The sequence below is a fragment of the Miniopterus schreibersii genome, assembly GCF_964146895.1.
Source record: "Miniopterus schreibersii genome assembly, chromosome: 2".
Lineage (NCBI taxonomy): Eukaryota > Metazoa > Chordata > Mammalia > Chiroptera > Miniopteridae > Miniopterus > Miniopterus schreibersii.
In genome coordinates, this window is record NC_138102.1 from 126262806 (window position 1) to 126275093 (window position 12288).

A 12288-nucleotide genomic window follows, 5' to 3' on the forward strand; every position below is an offset into this window, starting at 1 on the left:
GGAATCTTGATATTATTTTGAGAAACTATTTTGACTATTTAATATACTTTTAAAACACCATGGCCAATAGTAAATACATCCTTTCTTCTAAGTCCTGGTCCTCACAGTACCTTTCCCATCTCAGGAAATAGTAACGGCAGCCTTCCAGGGATCATTCCTGACTTTGTCCTTACCCATCCTCCACCTTCAAATCCATCAACAAATACTGTTCTTCTTGCCTTTAAAATACATCAAAGATCTGCCCACTTTCTCACCACTGCTCTTACTACCACCCACACCCAGTACCACTCACCATCTTTTCTTACCCGGGTTACTACAATGGCCTGTAAATGAAAGTCCTACTTGTATTTTTGGCCACCTATACTCTATTATTCTGTTCAAAGACGAGTCAGGTCATGTTATTCTTACGACAAAACCCTTGAATGACTCCATTTCACTCAGAATAAAAACCAAGGTTCTTATCATGGCCTTCAAGGCCCCAATGAAATGCTTTGCTATCTTCTCCTCTTCCTGCTCCCTCCCTTGGTCACTTGGCTGTAGCCACAGTGGCCTCCTTACTGGACCTTGAACCAGGCATGCACACACTTGCCTCAGGGCCTTTGCACTTACTCTTTCCTCTGTCTGGAATTTTCTGCTTCCAGATAGATACCCACATAGCTAGGGTGGCCATATGTCCTGGTTTGCCTGAAAGAGTCCCCATATGTGCCTGCTATCCCAGGACAACAGGAACCATCATAAAAGTATCCCCATTTGGTTGATAAATTATATGGTTGCCCTACCTGTGGTTCACTGCATCATCTCTCAGGTCTGCTCAATCTCAGCTTCTCACTGAGGACTCTGACACCTGATTTAAAATTGCAGCCCCACCCCAGCACACTTACCTTCTTTCTTTCTTTTGTGTTCGTTCTCCATGGCTCTTTTCACCTGATACAGCCTCTCAGCTTCTTATTTATTATGTTTATGATCTGTATTCTGCCGCTGCATACGTAAGCTCCATGAGGACACACATCTTGCATGTTTTATTGTCGATATCCTATCCCCAGCACCTAGAACAGAGTCTAGTCTAAGGCAGTTCTTAATAAATGTTTAATGATGAATGAATGCACAAATGAGTGCTTAGAAACTTGTTTTCTCACTAGATATCAAATGAAATAAAATAAAAATTTACCTCTGGGGGTCTTGAGGAAAAGTAAACATAAAACATTCCTTAAATCCACTTAACCCAACATGCCTTATTATCTAATTAAAATTAATTATCCTAGTCTTAGAGGCAGGTGGAGTTTTAATTTAAATACTTTGTTCAATTAAACATACATAATTATATAATATGCCAGGGTTCCTTTTTTCCTTTGGTTGAAAGTGATAAAAATTTAACCTGAACTTCCAGAAATAAGGAAAAAATAAGAGCGGGGAATGTTCCTGGAAAGATACTGTGGAGTCCCAGGGAAGCGGAGGACCAGACGTCGGCAGAGCAGCTCCCGGGATTTTAGAGCCTCGGCCCAAGACTTCGAGCACAGACTCCTGCATCTTCACCTTATTCTTGCATATTGCAAACGGACCTTAGAAGTACTTTTATTTCCAGCTCCCAGCTGTAGTTAAACAAAAAAGGGAAAATTCTTCGGCACCAGCTTGAATCACACCCCCTAGGGAAAGAGGGTGAGAGACTGTGACGCTCTCCCGCCACCCAGAGCCGTCACTGTGTCAGACGCGCTCGTTCCTGTCACACAGGCAGGAACTCTTCCCATGTTGTTCGCTTCCATACCTTTTTGTGTTTTTAAAATGCTGCACAATGCCATAACCTGTTCCGAAGATCAATAAACACCAATATGTTCACTTCTAAGTGTGTGACATTTTTTTCTATACATTGTCTCTAATTCAGCACTTGGATAAGCTCTTTGCGATTTTACCATCCAGTAGCCAATTTACTTTGCTTTAATAAGACACATCACTGACATACTATACATCCCGTAGTCATAAATACCTATACTCTCTCTTTTTTCACTATGTTAAATAGTGCTATGTATTTTCAATTTACCTATGGTGAATGTTAGACTGTGACAGCTGTATTTGTTTTTCATGATGTAAAGTGAATGATAATATCTCATATGCGGATTTATTTCCTTCTTTTCTATCCACAATGATCTTACTCTGCTATTTCAGCTTAAAAATATGAATATGAGGCACTGGCTGTTTTAATGCTAAAGAATACTTCTTTCTCATGAACCAAAAATGTTACTTAAATGAAGAGCGAGACAGAAAATAAAGAAACATTTCTCAGGGCCACCTAAACCAAATAAACAACACTCCCCCAATACCAGTTAAGTTTTGACAACATTGCAAGATTTCTTTTGTTAAGGTACAAGATACAGAAATTCCCAGGAAAATGACAAAATCAATGAAAGCATGAATTCTTATAACTAGAATTGTCATTGTGATTATCATGTTTTTCACACAAAAACGCCCTATTCACATTCCAAATTAAATTTGCTGTATAACTTGTGCAAAGCAAATGATATAAATTGAGCTACAGTGCTGTGAATGATATGTAGCAAATTTTTTTCATTGTGTTTTGTTTTACGGGTTTTTCACTTTAAAGGGATCCAACAGATTTTATCTCCTTTTAGAAAATCATGCATGCAGGGGTTGAAGCAGTGATTTATGCTATGACATAATATGTTTTTGACACAAAAAGTACTTGTCAAAAATCAAGATTCAGAAACAACCATTCTAAGTGTTTTAAGGTAAGGAAGGAAAACCTGGTTTTCATTAATCAATAATACATCTGACATAAATAATGATTGAAAACTGACAGCTACAAGATGTGATTTCGATGCTTCAAACACCTAAAACTGAAAAGATAAGAAATGTCAATTTTGCATTTTATAGTAATTTTACTGTAATGTAATTGAACTCCTCATGGTAACAAGTTTTATTATAATTGTATTAGTAATTGGTGAGTCATATCATGAATAACATCTTTAACTGAACACTTGTTTTCATAGTATAGCTACAGCTCTGCTTCAAAATTGAGTTTGACTTGGCACTTTGGAGGACTAGATTTAATCTTTCATCTTCCACCTGTCTTTTATGAGTAATTTTATTTTAAAAATACACAAAAGAAAAAAAAAAAAAATACAAGGTTAACAATGATATACGGTTTTAACTGGTCATGGTTCTCAAAAGCAGTGAAGATTAAGCGGGAAGATGTGGCGTCTCTGAAGCAGGGCAGGAAGACAGTGCACTTTCATAAAACCAAAGAGAAATGTCTGTTCTAAAAATGGCTCTGGGGAAATCATGCCATCGCAAAATATTTTCCTCAGAAGACTCATACTCTGCTTTGGGACTTCAAAATTTCTCATTTATACATATTGACTGCTTCATTCTGGTGTAATCTCTGGGCTTTCTCACTCCAAGTTCACTTTTACAGGACAAGATACAGGTAGGAATCAGGAGAGATGGTTTCCTCCTTTCACTTGACCACCCACCCAGTCACACAAAAAGCCAACATTTTATCGGTTCCATTATCATAAAGCTGTGATTGCATGCTAAGATGTTATCTTCATTTTAGAAATAGATTATATCCAAGCCATCCTGGCTCGGGCTACCAATATTATAGAAACATGAAGCACAAGCTCAAATACCTGTGCTTTGTTGTACACTCACTTGCACGCCTTTGCCTTTTCAAAGGAACTCCGCCATCCATAACATAGACTGGCTAGGTGCTCTCACCAAATCCATTTAGAAGCAGCCATGTGATTGAGTTCCAGCCAATAGCATGAATGTGGCTTCCAGATTCAGTCCGTAACAAACTTGCATGCGCAATTCACCATTTTCTTCTGTACCTGAGAGCTGAATGGAGAGATCTCTGAGAACACAGAGGAAGGTAGAGCCAGGATCCTAAGTTTGGACTTAGGTGAGTCCATAAATGAGCATATGGAACACTGCCCAAATGCCATGCATATGAGAAAATATCATTATGTTAAACAGTTGAGACTTGGGGCATTTGGAGACTTATCTAATTTAGTAGCTAAAATAACCTTAACTAATACACACACACACACCCCACTCCTAAATCTGAGAGGTAAGCAGGGTAGTGAGTGATCATTTGGCTTGCTGCTCAGGAAGCAGTCACTAACTCCCTCCCTCCCACAGTGGGAAGAATCTACTTCCTGCATTACTGATGCTGTACATTGGCCCAACCTGCTTTGACCAAGGACATGTTAGCAGATGTGATATGAGTAGAGGCCTTAAATATTTGTGTAGTTGGGCTTGTCTGGGGCGCTCTGCTGAACTGCCTGAGGGGAGCATGCCCTGGGGAGCTGCTGCTCTTCAGCCTAAGCCCCTCAAACAACACATATATAGTGGACCTGAACCCAACCCACAGCCTGGAGCGAAGGCCATCTGACCCACATTTGGAAGAGGAGCCATCCAGCTGAGCCCTTCCTAGGTCAGTCAAACTATGGTTAACTAAGTAAGAAAAGTGTATGCCTGTGGTATGTCACTAGTTTGGGGGTGGTTGGTTAAAGCAATAACTGATGAGAAGGACAGGCAGCCTTAGTGTAGTGTGGTTAAGCATGCAGACTCTAAGATCTAACTCTATATGTCAAATCTGTCTCATTCATTAGCTGTGTCTCCTTGTGCAAGTTATTTAAGCCATGCCTCAGTTTTCTCATTTATTAAAAGAGACAATAGTACCTATCTCATATAGTTAATATTTATAAAGGGCTTGGAACAGTGCCTGGCACAAAGTGGCCACTGTGACTGTGTATATGAGATAAATAAACCTTGTAAACCCATAATGTATCAGCAAATTACCCTTATCAAGAACATAATGGTTGGATAGTGTATGCTGCTGCGGGAGGATGCTGGAAGTCTCCAGAGGCTTTCTTCCCAGTAATCAGGAGCCCAGGTTACATAACGTTAAAAGTTCCATCGGTTGAGGCTTCCTTCTGATGAGTCAGACGACCTGGCTTTGCATTCCTGTTCCACCAGCTAAGGCTTTGGGCACTCCGCCAGACACTGGGTCTCCATTCCCTCCTCTGTAAAATGGCAATGCAACAGTACTCAGCTCTGCAGAGTTAACAGCATTATAGTAATAGCTCTATAGAAAACATTTCAATAAACACTGCATTATAAATATTAATAAATGTTATTCTTATTTTGGGCAAACAATTTGAGGAACTGCTGGGTTACTTTTAGCTTGTTAAGAAGTGAATCGTAACTCAAAAGTATTATTTACCTAAATTTACCAAAAGGTAACTTTCTCTGATCCATTAAGGCAAAGTAGATATTTTGAAAGAGCACCTAAAACCAACAAAAATAAAACTACAGCGTTTCTCTCCTCTATGACCACAAATCTCTTTAGTTTTCATTTCCATTTTGTTCTGCTATACCGATATAATACAAGTCATGACAATCATAAAAGTAGTTCCTGTTATTATGTCTATGTTAGCTTCTCTTTATGTAAATAATGTTGTTTCTGCCTCCTATTTACTAACAATATTTCTGGTATTAGTCAAAAAGAGCCCTCAGATCACATTCAGTTCAATAGCAATTTAATTTAAAAGGTAAGAGATGTGGATTGTGTGCAATGCTAAGCCACAATGTGTATATCTTTTACATGAAAATAACCTTAATTTTCCTGCTTGACTGAGAAAAGAAATGGGAAAAAAATGATTGCTATAAATCAGGAAAATTTCATAACTTGCTGAAGGTGCAACAGCTGTTGATTTAAGGTTTGCATCTCTGATAACATGATGCTGCTGGGAAGATAACATCTTTCTGACAAAGCTGTAAACATAAAAATTACAAGGCTTACTCAACATTTAAATATTTTCTCTGTATCACTTACAGAAAAAAGTTATTTTATTAGCTTATACTAAAATGTGTTTGAAGTATATTGTGTGTGCCTCATCAAAAAGCTTTACAATCAAATTTTGTGTTTTCTTGTTCCACAGGTATACAGTAGACTTGTCACATCACAAATAAGCACAGATTACCTTCAGTTCAGAGAAATGATCTGCTATTATTGTATACAAGTAGTTCCTGCAATTGGTAATGCAAACAGAAACCTGAGCATACAATCGGGATATTATTCATTTTTTTATTATCAGCTGGAAGTATAGGTGATTGAAAAATTAGATGACAAAACAAAGCAAGTACTGCACTGACTGGGAAAAAATATCTGCAAAGTGGAATCTTGAAAATGTGTAAAAGAGAATAACTTTGCTGAACAGAAGCAATAGCGGTGGTTTAATTTACCTAAGGTCTGCTGCGCTATTGCACATGTTCTTGCAATGTCGACTCACAAACTGTGAAATTTTATGGTGAGGTTTTGTGTTTCCTGTATATCAGTGAAATGCACTGAAAACATCACCAAGGAACCGCTGAAAATGGCACTAGTAATGGCCTTGTCTCCTTACTCTTCAACAAAACTCAATGTGCTTCCTTTCATCTATGAATTACACTTACATTATAAAGTCAGATTACTTCTTATTATTGTTTTTCTTTAAATGTTTCTGTCTTTTACCTAAGACTATCTTGCAATGTCATTGTAACACATATGCACCCTAGCCCTCTAGTCATCTGGGGTCACTTTTTTTTTAATATTCAGGTAAAACAATTGAATTGCCCATGTCACATGCTTGGGGAAATCCAAACTCCTCCTTGTCCCTTGAGAAATGGGGCGGAGCTGCCTGCAACTCTTCTGAATACCTCTCCTTCTTCAATTGCACTCTGAACTCCTGGTCTTGCCCCACCAGTGATTTCTCCTCCTCACAATACCACCTGCTCTCCGCACCATTTCACCCCAAGCTGAGTTTTCTGGTTCATTGTCCAAACCACCATGACCCAAGGCTGTGTGTACAACAGAGTGTTATTTGGAGGTTTAAGGACAACAGAAAACAGCTCTAAGTTGAATATTTAACAAATATTTAAAGATTTTTTTTACTGATTTTTTTTTTTTGAGAGGAAGGGGGAGGGAAAGAGAGTGAGAAACATATATGTGAGAATAAAACATCAATCGGTTGCCTCCTGCATGTCCTTACCAGGGATGGAGCCAGAAACCTGGGCATGTGTCCTGACCCGGGAATCCAACCAGCAACCTTGTGGTGCATGGGAGGACGCCCAACCAACTGAGCCACATCGGCCAGGACCATTCAACAAGTATTTGTGAAATACCTACCATGTGCAGGAACTATTTAAGATCATGGAGATGCAGCAGGAAGTAAAACATTACCAACCCCTCCCCACACACACACACATCCCACCCCACCCCACCCCGCAGACACACCCCCTCCCCATCCCAGCCCCCTCTTTCATACAGCTTGCATTCTACTTATGGGTGAGAGAGAAAACAAACAAGCAAAATATACATTAGAGAGTGGTATTATCAGGAAAAAGAAAGTGGGTAAGGTAGAGGGACTGTTGAGAGGGGTGCAATTTTAAGTAAGGTGGTGGAGGAAAGATTTAATGTTAACAGTGTTATTTAGGTAAAGATGTGAAGGGAATAAGGGAGGAGGCCATGGAGATGAGTTTGTAGAGAATGCTCAGGAATGCAAATGTTCTGAGCTGGGAGCTTCCCAAGAACCTTACCTGTAGAGCAGGGCATGCTGGGACAAAGTTCTTAAGTGTCTCACCACCTAGACTCTTCTCTGCTTTCCAGAGTCTTGTGTTAACTATATTTCTTTATTTTCTCTGTCCCTGAAGCTCTAGCATCTGGGGCCTTACTACCATCCCTGAAGTGTACCTTTCACATGGGAATCACCAATCCAGAGCTCAAACTCCAGAGCTCAAACTCTGACCATCTTCTCTGACTTTTACACTCCAGGAGGCAATATTCTCCTGCCTTGAGTATCCTAGGGACCATCCCTGTAGCCCAGAGCCTGTCAAAGTTGTTCAAACTATTCAATCTAAAGCCTGCTCGGCTGCTTATCCTGCCTCACCCTTATATTCCATGGAAAATCACAGTAAAGGCTCTTACCCATGCTTTCCCCCTGCTTCTACTGCCTCCCGACTAGCTCCGGTGCTTGTTCATGTGGCCCTATGTGGCATGGCATCCCCTCCCTCCTGGGTACGGTAACGAACTATCTTTTCAATGGTAATCATCTCCTGATCTGTTGGCATCACCATATCTGAGTTAAACCAAAGTTCCAGGTACATTTTAAAATAAAACCCAATCCAGCACTCACACATTCTTTTCATTCCTCAGTAGACAGTGGTAGTTTTCTTTCCAGTAATGGCTCCCATTCAGACTAGGTATTGAGCTCTACCTTGGCACAAGTAACAGACACGTTAATTAGTTTTCCTACATGAAATTAAAGTCTTCCCATGGCATGAACATTCTATTCCACTTCTGATTATACAATCATAACCCCCTGCCCACCACTCCATAGCCTCATTCCAACTGTCCAACCCATTTAACACTTTAGTGTAAGTGATGACTCCTGAGTCACATGTAATTCATCACCTTAAGTGTGAACAGTGTGTTTGCTAAGGAAGCGATCAAACCCAAGCTAAACGTTTCCTGTTCAGAACATCTTGTGGCCCAAGAAAACTAGTAGGGTTTTTTTTCAAGAGGTAACCATCTACAAACCATAGAACGTCAGTTTCCCTGGAAACCTATGTTCTGCATTGTCTGGACTCTAAGAAAACCACCTGTCTGGTTTGATAAGACAATGGCATCTAAGTCAGGAATGACTTCAGGGGCCACTCTTACCTCTGGTTGGGGACTGAGTGAGCTGGGTTTCCCAAACAGTTGTACAAGAGCGCTCTCATTAAGCTTGATATTTCTCCAAAAGGAGGGCTTCCTTGGGCAAGTAAATTTTGTAAATACTGCATAATGTATCCCACCTCTGTGAACTTGGAGATTGGCTATGCAATTAGAAACTGATAACTGTGTGATTTGAGTGATACATACATACATACTAGAGCCAGTAAAAACCTGATCTCAAATTAGTGGCAATGACTAGTGAAACATGAAATGTTTTGTTGGTGTTTTGATGTTTCCACTTTTAATTTCCATACTTATTCTTGGTTGTCAAAAAGACACATATGTACTTTTAATTTTTTTCTCAAAAGACAGTTAAAACTCTAAATCAGCTAAAATTCTGCCTAGTATGTGAATTAATTCTATGGGAACAACAGAGTTCTGACTTGCAAGTGTTGATAAATGCCCAAATTCCAAAAATGACAATATCATTTCTGTTACCCATTTTCTTTTCACAATTTATGTTAATTCTTGGTCCTAAAATAACCCCAGTGTGTTGTTTTTCAATTACATTTGTGTAGAGTGATGAAAACAGAATCATGATTCATAGTAACAGCATGTTTGCCTTAAAAAGAGTTTTGTGCTCCTGGAAGGAAAAGACTACATATCTGTTTAACACATTACCATATTTTCTGGCTTAGAAGCTTTAGTAGTTTATAAAGCAGAGGCAACTTTTATAAGCATATGTTGAAGATTGCAGGGAATTGTACAGCAAGGAGAGTAGAGGGAAAACGCATCTCCCTGCCCTGACAAGTTCAATAAGTCTTTCTGCTAGGATGGCCTCAAAGCTTTTACAATCAGCCACTCTGAGGAAATCTTAGGGCTCTGAGTGGGGAGCTCTGGAATATTAGAATATTACTATACTATAGCACCAGAGGATTTTACCAGTTAGTGGCAGCTACTGAAAATTGTGGCCAGTTACCCTGAATAAGAGAAATTTTGGCTGTGTTGCTAACCAATTCACTTCTATATACAGTTTTTATTTGACAGTGTGAACTTTCACGTTCTGAATTGGATCTCATGTGATTGATGTATTGCAAAATATGTTTTACCAAACACAGATCATCGATTATATCAAAATCATGTCTGGGTGCCAAGATGCTCATGTAAGAAAAAAATTGAAGCAACTGTTACAACAGCTGCTTTATCTTAGTAGGGGTAATAAGAATAAGATATATGGGAGCACTATGCTAATGGTAGGGTTAATGTTAATAAGAACACAAAGACCCATTATTAATGACCAAAAACTAGATGGGATCTAAGGCAACATTTATTATACCTCCTAGAGGAAATTCAATTTTACTATTGCCATTTTCAAACTCTATAGAACCTGAGGCCCTTTTTATCACTGACACAACAGTTTTTATCACACAACTTTTGATAACTAAAGGTTTTCTAGGAACAAAATTGTCGGGTGGTGGCTGACCAGAGAATCTCTTGCTAGCACATCTATAAATTAACAGTACTTGTATTATTTCTTATATTGCAAAAATATATTTTTTTCTAGATTCCTAGAAATGAATACTGAATTATAATATTTGAGAAGTGCATACAGTGTAACACTGTATTAGCATCTCACCTCCCTACACATTTAATGGTTCTCATTGTCTTTAGGGATCAGTTGTTCCTCCAGTGCCCATTCAGAAGCTTTCTACCTCCTTCCTAAACTCATATATTGCTACTAAGTTCCATTTCCCTTTTTATTTATCTATTAGTTTATTTCAGGCTATTTATTTCAGTGTAAATATCTAAGCTAATTTTAATTAAAATGTTAAGTAAGCTTTCATAAGGCATAAAGAAAATTATATAGTAAAGTCCAGATGTATTACATCTACTGAATTCCTTTCATCCACTTTGTAATTTGATCAAAGGAATGCAATTGAGTATATCTGGCATGATCTGTTCTATATAAGCCCATGCTGTTTATCACCCAGGTTTTCACCGTTTGATTGTTGCATATATAATACTTTTTCTTAATGTCCAGTCTGTAATTTTACTAAGAATTTAAGTTAATCGTGGCCAGAAGGACTTCTTTTTCTTTCTCTTTCTTCCTTCCTTTCTTTCAAGTATTTTTAACTTGGTTATTGTTCCCATTGTTTTTTGTTTTTGAAATGCTTTGGTTGCCCCAGTCTCAAGAAATATTTCCCAGTGGAAACATAAACACAGTGGGTAATTTTCCTGGTAAGTAAGGGTGCTTTATTTAACCAAATGTGCTTAATTGCTATGTTCTGTGTGTTCATTTTTAGCCTATTGTGTTCAAATAGCTTATTGATGTCATCATTAATCTTAGGTACCATTCTCATCTTTTCAGCTAATTATTCCTTGATGGAATCAGAAGAAAAATCTGTAGTTTCTGAATTACACACCAATCCAATCAGAGGTAATGTTTGCCTGCTGCCCATTTTAGAGTCCTTTTGAATAGCTTACACCAACTCGATGACATATTGAATTATGCCAGCCTCAGCATATTTATATGATGACTCTATTTCTCACGTGGGTACATTCTTTAGAGCAGTAAGTCAAACAGTTACTAGTTGGTGTCTTGAAATTCACAAATCAGCAGTGAGGTTTACAGTCCATTTTACATGATAAGTTACAGGTTGTAAGTTGAATTTATACTAATTAGAAGTAATTTCTACATTTATTAATATAACTGTTGGTTTAAATATACAGCAGTTAAAATCAATTGAGAATTTCCATAAAATAGAAAGACTATTTTCACACTTTTGAAAGGATGTATAGGAGTTTAAAGGGAATAGGCATGTCAACAGCAAGGAATAACACTAATTCCATTAGCAGCTCTCAGGAGTGAGCGCGGCAAGGTGTGCTTGCTAATATAACCGGTGGCCCCTCATACTCCAAGGGCCACAGAAATGTCACCTTCCTTATTATATCAAATCACATCTAGCTCTGCCTCCCCCCCCCCCCTTGCCATGCTCAGCGATGTCAGTCATCTCAAATGGCTCCCTTTCCTCGGTAAGGAGGAGCCCATGCTTACAGAATCCTGAGGAACGAAAGCAGGACAGAGCTGGGTCACGGCTGAGATGCTCACCCCGCCCACCCGTATGCAAAGGTGGGCTGCTCTGCAGGTAGCATCATGTCATCTCTGCCCATCTCAACTTTGGTCTCCATATGACAATGGGTGCACCCTCCCTGAAACCCATACAGATATCATTTGGGAATTATGAAACCTCTCAGACTCTACTTTCCAGCGAGACCCTGCTCTCTACCACCCAAAGGAGCAGTCAGCCTCTGGTCCCTTCTCTGAGGAACTCTACCGCCTGCTGAAAAATCAAGGCTTAATTTCTCTAGCCCCTGAAAAAACAAACAAACAAAAGAAAAACAGCCTTCCTTTCTCTGGTCCGGAGGGGGAGGCGCTAATCAGACAGCCAAGCACTGAACCTCTAGGCCACAAAGGAAACTATTCCTTTTCCTGGTTTTTTAGGAATACAATAACAGCTCTCCCACTTCCCAAGGAGAAATGACATGTTTCTTATAAACAGGAGAAAAGAAACAATACG

General features: G+C 39.0%; 1 long non-coding RNA gene across 1 annotated transcript in view; it reads left to right on the forward strand.

The window, feature by feature from the left end:
- LOC308554098 overlaps positions 1-1838 on the forward strand; it is a 34041-nt gene extending 32203 nt beyond the window's left edge. Inside the window, exon 3 of the long non-coding RNA XR_013998333.1 lies at positions 1388-1838. This is a non-coding gene — a long non-coding RNA (uncharacterized lncRNA). The remainder of the gene's footprint in view (positions 1-1387) is intronic.
- The last annotated feature ends 10450 nt before the right edge of the window (positions 1839-12288 follow it).